The 8705-nt window shown below is 41.9% G+C and overlaps 1 pseudogene; it reads left to right on the top strand.

Annotated features, from left to right (window-relative positions):
- The first annotated feature begins 486 nt into the window (after positions 1-486).
- Positions 487-2014, top strand: LOC137938315 (E3 ubiquitin-protein ligase AIP2-like; annotated as a pseudogene).
- Positions 2015-8705: the final 6691 nt, after the last annotated feature.

Here is an 8705-nt window from a genome sequence, read left to right as displayed (position 1 = left end):
CTGCTGTCAGCATTTTTGTCAACTTTAGCCTTGCTGCCTTGTATGGCATTGCAGTGGCAGCTTTTGGAATGCTGGACCACCATTGCTACTGGTGTGGCCATTGATGCATATGGTCCCATTAGTGACAACGCTGGAGGTATTGTTGAGATGGCTGGCATGAGTCATAGGATATGCGAAATAACTATTGCCCTTGAGGCCGCTGGAACCACTACTGCTGCTATTGGAAGGGGGTTTGCCATTGGTTCAGCCGCCCTGGTGTCTTTGGCTCTCTTTGGTGCCTTTGTGAGCCGTGCTAAAATTTCCACAGTGGATGTTTTGACACCTTAAGTCTTCATTGGGTTGATTGTGGGTGCAATACTTCCATACTGGTTCTCCGCTATGACCATGAAGAGTGTGGGAATTGCATTTCTTATTCTCTGGAATTTCGCTTCCCTTTCTAAGACACTAGAGAAGCTACAGGAAAGAAGGAGAAGTGAGCTAAAACTAATGGCGTCCGAAGATTCTGTGCAGCAAAAATTGCAAGAGCTGCAGAGACAGCTAGGGAAGAAACAGACTTTTGAAGAAGCCGTGTCTTTGATCCAATCCATTCTTCTTGAAACCTATTCTTCTTCTTCTCCATAACTTCATAAATTCATTTATTCTGTAATTTGTCGGGCAGCAACGATCTTGCAGACTAGATGTACACCAACGGGATTCTGGCATGCAGGTTTGAGGCTTTTTGAAGATGCAGAACGCATTGTTGCTGAGTCTTCACAAAAGGAGCAAATGGGAGCATGCATTGCTAGGGCTCTTGAACATTTAGACGAGACAGAGAATGGACCCCAGGCCTCAGACTCCACACCAAATACTCTGCACAGAGATTATATATTTCTGTTTGAAGGACATTTAACAGTTGGACTTGAGCCCCGGCCACCTGGATGGCTCGTGGCACAGAATTTACTTACAACTCTTGCTACCACACAAGAGCAGGTTAGTACTGCTGAGTCTTCTCAATCCCATGGGGAGAGTAATAGAACAAACGATTTTGGTCCTGATGCTACTTCTGCAATGTTGGAAGAGTTGGTGAAAACTATGCAAGAAATCAGTGGTTTGCAGGACATTCATTCTGTCATTGAAGCTTCACTACAGGAAATTGGTGCTAGACCAAAGAAGCCACCTCCAACCTCAAAAAAGATGGTTGCAAGGCTTCCAGTCATCACAGTCACACCTAAAATCTGGGTGATGCTAGGGAGAGAGACAGAATGTGCACTTTGCAGGAAGAACTTGATTATAGATGACAAGATGCAGGAGTTGCCTTGCAAGAATTTATTTCCAATGGCTGGATGAGTATAATTCGTGCCCGATCTGCAGGCATGAGCTACAAACAGTAAACCATGCATATGAGAGTTGGAAAGAACGTGAAAATGAGGCTGAAGAAGAAAGGAAAGGAGCAAAAAATGCACTCCGAGGTGGAGAATATATGTTGAATATTATTGGTGCTTCTGCCACAGTATAGTACTTGGATAAAATAAATTTGTTAATTTTCAAAGGAAACTTTCTGCCAACTGGGGGAACTAGTGGAGGGTTTCAAATACCACAATCTCTCTGTCCGGGGTGTTACATTGCAACGCTTACACCACTTATGTCATCCTATGGGTTGACGCGGATGCCACAAATACTACTTGGGGAGATATGGCAACATTTTGGCAAGCATCCCGATCTTCAAGCTTGAGGACAAGCTCTTTCTCCAGGAGGGGTGTAATGTTATGAACTCAATAGCAGGCCGAATCATGCAGACATATCATGGCTGAGTCAATTACTTTGGCTGAGTCAGTTTCTTAGTTATTAAGTTACTTACATGTTAAGTTACTCAGTAAGTTAAGTCAATTACTTAGTCATTAAGTTTATTTATTTTAAATTCCGCGGAGGGGCAATCTATAATTTTCTCTTGAACCATGTTGACGTGATCTCTGTTTAGGGGTGTAAGGAATGGAAAAGAGACAAGTCTGAATTTAGATTAAACAGAGGGTTTTGAGTTCTCCTAAATGAGCTCGGGGGTATGCTTTCTCCTTAACGAACCTAGGGTTTTCAAGCTTCTTTTTGGCTTGATATTCTTTCCTTCTCTACGAATCGTTGTGTTAGATCCGGGATCGTAATAGCTTCCCCTGCAAGAATGGTATCCCAAACATCATTAAAGATCAATTTTCCATTACTTGCATAGGGTCTGACCGCAAACCTCTTAAGTTCCCAACAATTTGACAGAGATGCCAAAAGATTTAATGCATGAACCTTATCATCAAATTTAATTTGAACGGATGTCAATTGATTGATGCTAAACTCATTTAAATGTTATGCTACTGATGTTTTTTTCTATCATCTTTAAATTGAAGAATTTTTTTTCGTTAGATGTACCTTATTATTTGTGGAAGGCTGCTCATACATTTCGGACATAATCTTCATCATCCCCTCTGTGGTTTTCTCCGATGCCATGTTTAGAGCAATGTTCTTCGACAATTTTAATGGGACTACTCCCAACACTTGTCTATTGAGGAGATTCCATCGATCATCCTTCATACCTTCAGGTTGCATATCCAGAAGTGGTGCGTGTAGCTTTTTACTATAAAAATAATCTTTCATCTGTATCCTCCAGAATGCAAAATCCATACCATCGAACTTGTTGATTCCAAGTGTCAATCCTTCTCCACCAGCCATTTCTTTCAATCACAAACCAAACCTCTGATACCACTTGTTAGGAATTAGATGCACTAATTCCAAACTAACGAGAGCAATAATAATAAACACGAAAAAAATAAAAGCAAGCAATGAAAATTAAAAACAAGATTTATACAGGTTCTTCTCGAGGTGAGACTACGTCTTGTCTTCCACCGCTACAGTAATCAACTGTGAAGATGAAATAGTTTACAAAGAGAAACCACACACACTTACATGTGCTTTTCTCTAACCTCTCAAGCTACAATTCCAGATGCTCCTCAAGATGATGATACTCATCAAAATGATAAAACCCTAACAACGATGACCCCATATATAAAAAGAAAATAGGGTAATTGGATTACAAGTGTGAAATTGCCACACTACCCTTAATGATACATCAGTCAATATATCGTGTCAGAGGGTAAGATTTAATTAGGCTCCACAACTTAACACGCATGGCATGAAATATTTTCCAAAATATAGGCCTAGAGATGACCCGATGGAGTGGGAGCTTATATGTGTAATTTTTTTCCTTTTCAACTGTCGGAAGATGGGCCCAAGCCCACACGACCAAGGAAGGCCCACACATCCAAGAGATATGGAAGATTGGCTCAAGGCTCATAGACCAAGGAGAAGGCCCACATACCTATACAATGATGGAAGGATGGTAAATAAAGAGTCGTCTCATAAAGATGGCACTGATGTAATTAGTTTAAGTACTAGGGGCATAATTATAATATTGTAGGATTATTAATATGTAAATTGAATTTTAGGGAAAGGGTTAGGTGACAAGTCCATAACCTCTTCTTCCTCCTATTTTCTCCCAATATGCGTCTCCTTTTTTCCTTGAGCTAAATCCATGAAGTCCTGAAAATCAATATGGTATCAAAGCATGATTTTTAGGACTATTGCTATTGTTTTTAGAATTCTCATTTTTTTTGGGCGCATGATTCTGTGTCTTCTGCTATTTTTTTATTTTAAAAGCTCTCGATCTCATTTACTCTATGGGGTTTTCCCTTTACGTGATTATTCAAAGTTTGTTGTTGTTTGTCTTTGTTGCCAATAATTCTCTGCTTCTGTCCTTGGCGAATTCTGATTCTGAATCTGGTGGTCTATCGCAAGTAGCGGCTATTTAGCCAAGGTTCATATTTTTCTTTGTGTGATTTAATATTGGATATCTCTAGGCTCCCTTCCATTGTTTGTTGTTGGTTACTGGTTGCTTGGTAACATATATAATTCTGAGTCTTTGTTAATCGACGTAACCACTTGAACTGCACGCTAGAGAATCGTTGTGCTCCAATTTTGGGTGTCCACATGACGCAGATAGGTTCTGGTTTCTGGTGCTTACTGGTTTGTTTCTATGACATGGATATGGATTGCTGGTTTTTACGAATCCTTGGCAGTCGTTGTCTCTGATTATTGGTTCCTAAGAATCTTTACTAATTCTGGTGGCTGATTTTGTTACTCTGTGCAACGGTCATTGGATAACAGTAGAGTAAGAGAATATTTCTGCTGCAGTTAGTCTCCACGTATTCATCTACTACTGATTATATTGCGAAATGCTTGTATGCATTAGAGTGTGCATGGTACTCGTTATTCATCAGTTGTTGTAGTCTTCATGTAACAAAGCAGAGGGAGCAGTAATCTCGGTAGAGGGAGCAGTAATCTCGGTAGAGGGAGCAGTAATTTTTTTGCAGTCTGGTATGTGGTGGTCTTGTCGTAATCTGTTATGGTCCCGGATCTGACACAAGTATTCGTTGTTAAGGTTCCGGTTTGGTCATGGGAAATTGTAGAACAACCTAGCAGAATTGTAGAGAGACATGGAGAGGAAGATGAAAATCAATCGAAAACCCTAGAGCTCGTTGAGGAGAGCTCTTAGTCTGTTTAACCTAAATTTAACCCAAAATCAATGCTTGTCTTTCTCATTACTCTTACCCCTTAAATAGGGTTCCCCCTATTAGGGTTTAAGATAAAATATTACAAATATACCTCTATAAATAAAATATTCCAAAAATACCCCTATAATTAAAATATTCCAAAAATACCCATGTGGCCTAAAATGAAATAAAATAATGTAAATTAAATAAAAACAATTAAATATTAATGTTATTGCATGCATAACATTACACCCCCCTCAGAAGAATGGGCTTGTCCTCAAGCTCGTAACTAGGGTCTATATGCCGACGTCTCCTCCTGGGCCCAAGTAGCATCCGCGATCGCTATGTCCGCCCTCTGGATGCCCAAAACTGGAGCACTCCCTCTAGCAACTTTCTTTTTTTACGCTTGACTGTAGGGATGCATACCGAATGTCACTACATCTCCCCAAACAGCATCTCTGCCCTTCCTCAGTCCTGGATTGGTGTGAAACAGCCCCTCATGGTGGCCCCCCATTGGCCAGGTTGCACTGCCTACACTTTGCCAGCCTGGCAGCAACAACATCAAGACCAGCCCCTTGGGATGGAGAAGAATCAGCAGCACTAACCCCCTCCATTTGCTGCACCTTGAAACACTCAAAGGCCGGAAACCATCACTGATAACAGGTTCAGCAGAAGCAATAGATTCAGCATCACCGGAATGATACAGCCCGTATCCAACACTCTGGGTTAGTGCCTTGATTGCATGCCAATAGCCCTCTGCATCCACAAGAAGCACCTCGGCTGGGCTGGCTAGCAGCAGTGTATGCTGGACTGTCACAGCAGCCTTGTTGGCTTGGCTGGCTGTTAGCAGAGTATGCTGGACTGCCACAGCACTCCACTGGGTTAAGAGAGCCTTCGATAGGTGTAAAGAACTCCATGGAGTGGAACTTCCTCTCTGCCCATAAACACTGCCATACCACTTGCCTAAATATGGACCGATTAGGTGTGTTGTTTCCCATTGGTGTTCACCGAACTCGACAGCATTAATCACTGCAGCATGTCCCTGAATCACATCAGCTATAGATGCACCCTATGAGTCATTTCCATTTTGGTCTACATATTCCAGGTGTTGCTCATCTGCATCACTTCGAGCCAGTGTTATTTTTTCTGCCGACCCCATTACTGCAGTGCCACCACAGTAGCAATTTGCAGGCCACTGTCCAAGTCAGGTGTGCATGAAGCTATGTCCCATTCATGGTTCTATCTCTGTACACAATATGGAACTGCATTATGTTTTTCAGGTTGTCGTTGCTGCTGGGGTGCCCTTATCTGCACTACAATAACAGCAGCAACATGAGATAGCCTCTTCGGCTCCAACTCAAAGCTAGAGGTGAAGTCTACATAACTAGACTCCATTGTCACCAGATCAACGGTCTTTAGAACTGATGTGCCTGTTACAATATCACTAATGTTGACTACATCAACAATAGGAATCTGGGTAGCATCTTCCAGAACTTCCATCCCAAAGATAGACATGTCAAATCCATAGACATTTTCCCATAATGGAATGCTAGGTCCACCTCTCCCAACTCCAGGAGCAAACATAGTTGTCATATCAGGGAGAATGGTCCCTGCTTTAGTAGCAAATAAAATCAGTATTCCAGTACCACAACCAACATCCAGAACTGTTGCATGACTCATGAGAGAAGGATTATTCAGAATAGCTGCCCTATAAGAATCTGTCCTCACCATCTCGCTGATCATCTCGGTGACTTCCAAAAGAACTGTACACCCCAAAATAATTCTCGTTTACTTTCTTGACTTCTCTGGCAGCAACATTTGCAAAAGAACCCTTCAAACTTTTATCCTTCCTTTCCCATGCAGGAAATCTTCCAAGCTCACCCCCCGGCATGCCATTTCCAGCAATAACATTTTGGGTCTTGTAAGCAACAATTGGAAATTCATGAACATCTTCATGTACCTTCTTAAAGGGTCCATGAACATAATCAAATTCAGATAAAACAGCATCAAGAACATTCTCATCCGCCAAGCAAATTCCAGCAAAATCTTTGACGTTGTCCACCTCCCTCAGGAATTCCTCTCTGTCAACTGTTGGGGTATATTCATCTCGGTCATCTTCGTCCCCGCCAAAACTATGCAAAAATGCATCCTCCGACATGAATGGTTTCAGATCTAATGTCTTCCCTTCAGGGATAGAAGCACAAGCAGTGCCAATAGTGACAATATGGAAGGACACTTCTGCTGAATTGCCTCCAAATTCTCCAAATTCAAATACTGGGGCTGTGAAGAAAATTACCTCATAGTCTTTCTTGGTGAGCCACACAAGGAATGGAGATTTTTGCAACTGTTCCATATACTCCAGTTCATTTTTTTCTTTGTCATCCAACGTTAAGCTGGGCAATGTGGAAGTGTTGTTGGAAGCATATTCTGCATAATTAAACATATAACTGAATAACTCCATGCAGCTCCTCTAGCCAGGTAGTAAGTTCCTAGCTATAAGGCAACTATTTCTTCCAAAATTCTCAATTCTTTTCATGTATAACTCCTTCTCAATAGGAGCCCAACTGTTTTCAGCAACATCTGCTTCTAATTCTCCCTTGCCTGAATAGAAACTTTGCAGTGTAATAGGAACTTCAATCCCAATGTTTGGGTGGACTCCTGATATACTTTCATCCATTTTTCCCTCCACAAGATCAGAAGCTGCCTCTGGGCCGTCCACTGTTTTCTGTTTGTTAGTTATTGAAGAAATAGATGCTTCATTAGTGGCCAACATGCTATAGTTTATGGCATTAGGCTTCCCCATATTTTTAGGACTTGTTATCTCTTCAAATTTTGTAGTTACATCCTTTTCTATGGAAGCCATATTGCCTATCAACCCAAAGTGTTTGGACAAGGGCCTCAGCTACATAACGGCTAGTCTCCTCCAAAACAACTTCAACTTGAACCCCACATCCAAAAATTTGAAGACTCACAGCCGCACAGATATTGTGCTCATCCACAGAAAAACAAAGCCCCTCAAAAAAAATTTTCAGCATTCTCTATAAAATTATTTCTATGAATCCTGGCAACCCCAGAAAAAATTACATGTCAAAATTCATACACCCAAAATTTCTCTGCTTCTTAGAACAGAAACACACCAAGCCAAAATTTCGAATTGGAAGTTTGTGGCCGAACAACATACATGGGATCCCAAAAATTAAACTGAAAACCCCTCTGTTTCGCAACACTAAAATTTTCACGGAACAATTTCGATGCCATTGGGAAGGAATTATGTAAAATATAGATGGATTTCAGAAAAGAGAAGAGGCAATTTTGGAAAATTCGTCGCAGGAGTTTACCCCAGATTTTGTGGAAATTCGTTTGCCGCTATGCAGCCAAGACTGAGTTTGAGCGGAAATTTCGCCGACGGACCCGACGGAGTCTCCTGCTTCTCCGGTGGCGAATCGTAGCCCGTTGGGGCTTCACCATTTGGGAGTTTTCCATGTCGACGATGAAGAACCGACCTTCTGCCGGCCATGATAATGGATATTTGGAATCAAACCCAAATCAACTTTTATTGACGAGATTGTGTTTGCATGACCCTCCGATTTCGGATTTCTAGGGTCCTTGGAGATTTTTGAGGTCCCCGTATTCGGATTTGGGGTCGCACCAGTGTTGTCCACGACCGACGACGTCTTGGCAGAAAACCCTGCCGAGTGTCCCAAATCGTGGTCTCCGCTGTGCGGCTTTGGCTCTCCTTGGCTGAAATTTTGAAGGTTTCCGAGACATGGCCTTTCTGTCCATCCAGATTTGTGGTTTCCCCCAAATCTTCCACAGGGCCTTCAGCTGGTAAACGGCACAAATTTTATTATTTTTCTAGGCCGTGGCCTGTTGCTCCGTCCAAGACAGCTTCTGCTGCTTTCCCTTCTCGTACATCCTGCTCGGGGATTTGAAGTCGTATGAATTTTCTGATGGCAAAGCCAGCAGAAAATACTTCTCTTGTTGTACGCAATTCTTTGTCAATTTCTCTATACCGTGCATGTCTTTCTTCCCATTGATCACGCATGGCAATCCTTTTTTTCTCGGGACATAGACAGGCTCATTGTGTTCCTACACTGATACCAATTGTAATAGTCTCGGATTTGACACATGGATTCG

Source organism: Aristolochia californica, unplaced genomic scaffold (genome assembly GCF_029961685.1).
Source record: "Aristolochia californica isolate CCGP_79_NKW_82.1479 unplaced genomic scaffold, dmAriCali1.0.hap1 SCAF_8, whole genome shotgun sequence".
NCBI lineage: Eukaryota > Viridiplantae > Streptophyta > Magnoliopsida > Piperales > Aristolochiaceae > Aristolochia > Aristolochia californica.
This window is presented reverse-complemented; position numbering and strand designations above follow the sequence as displayed.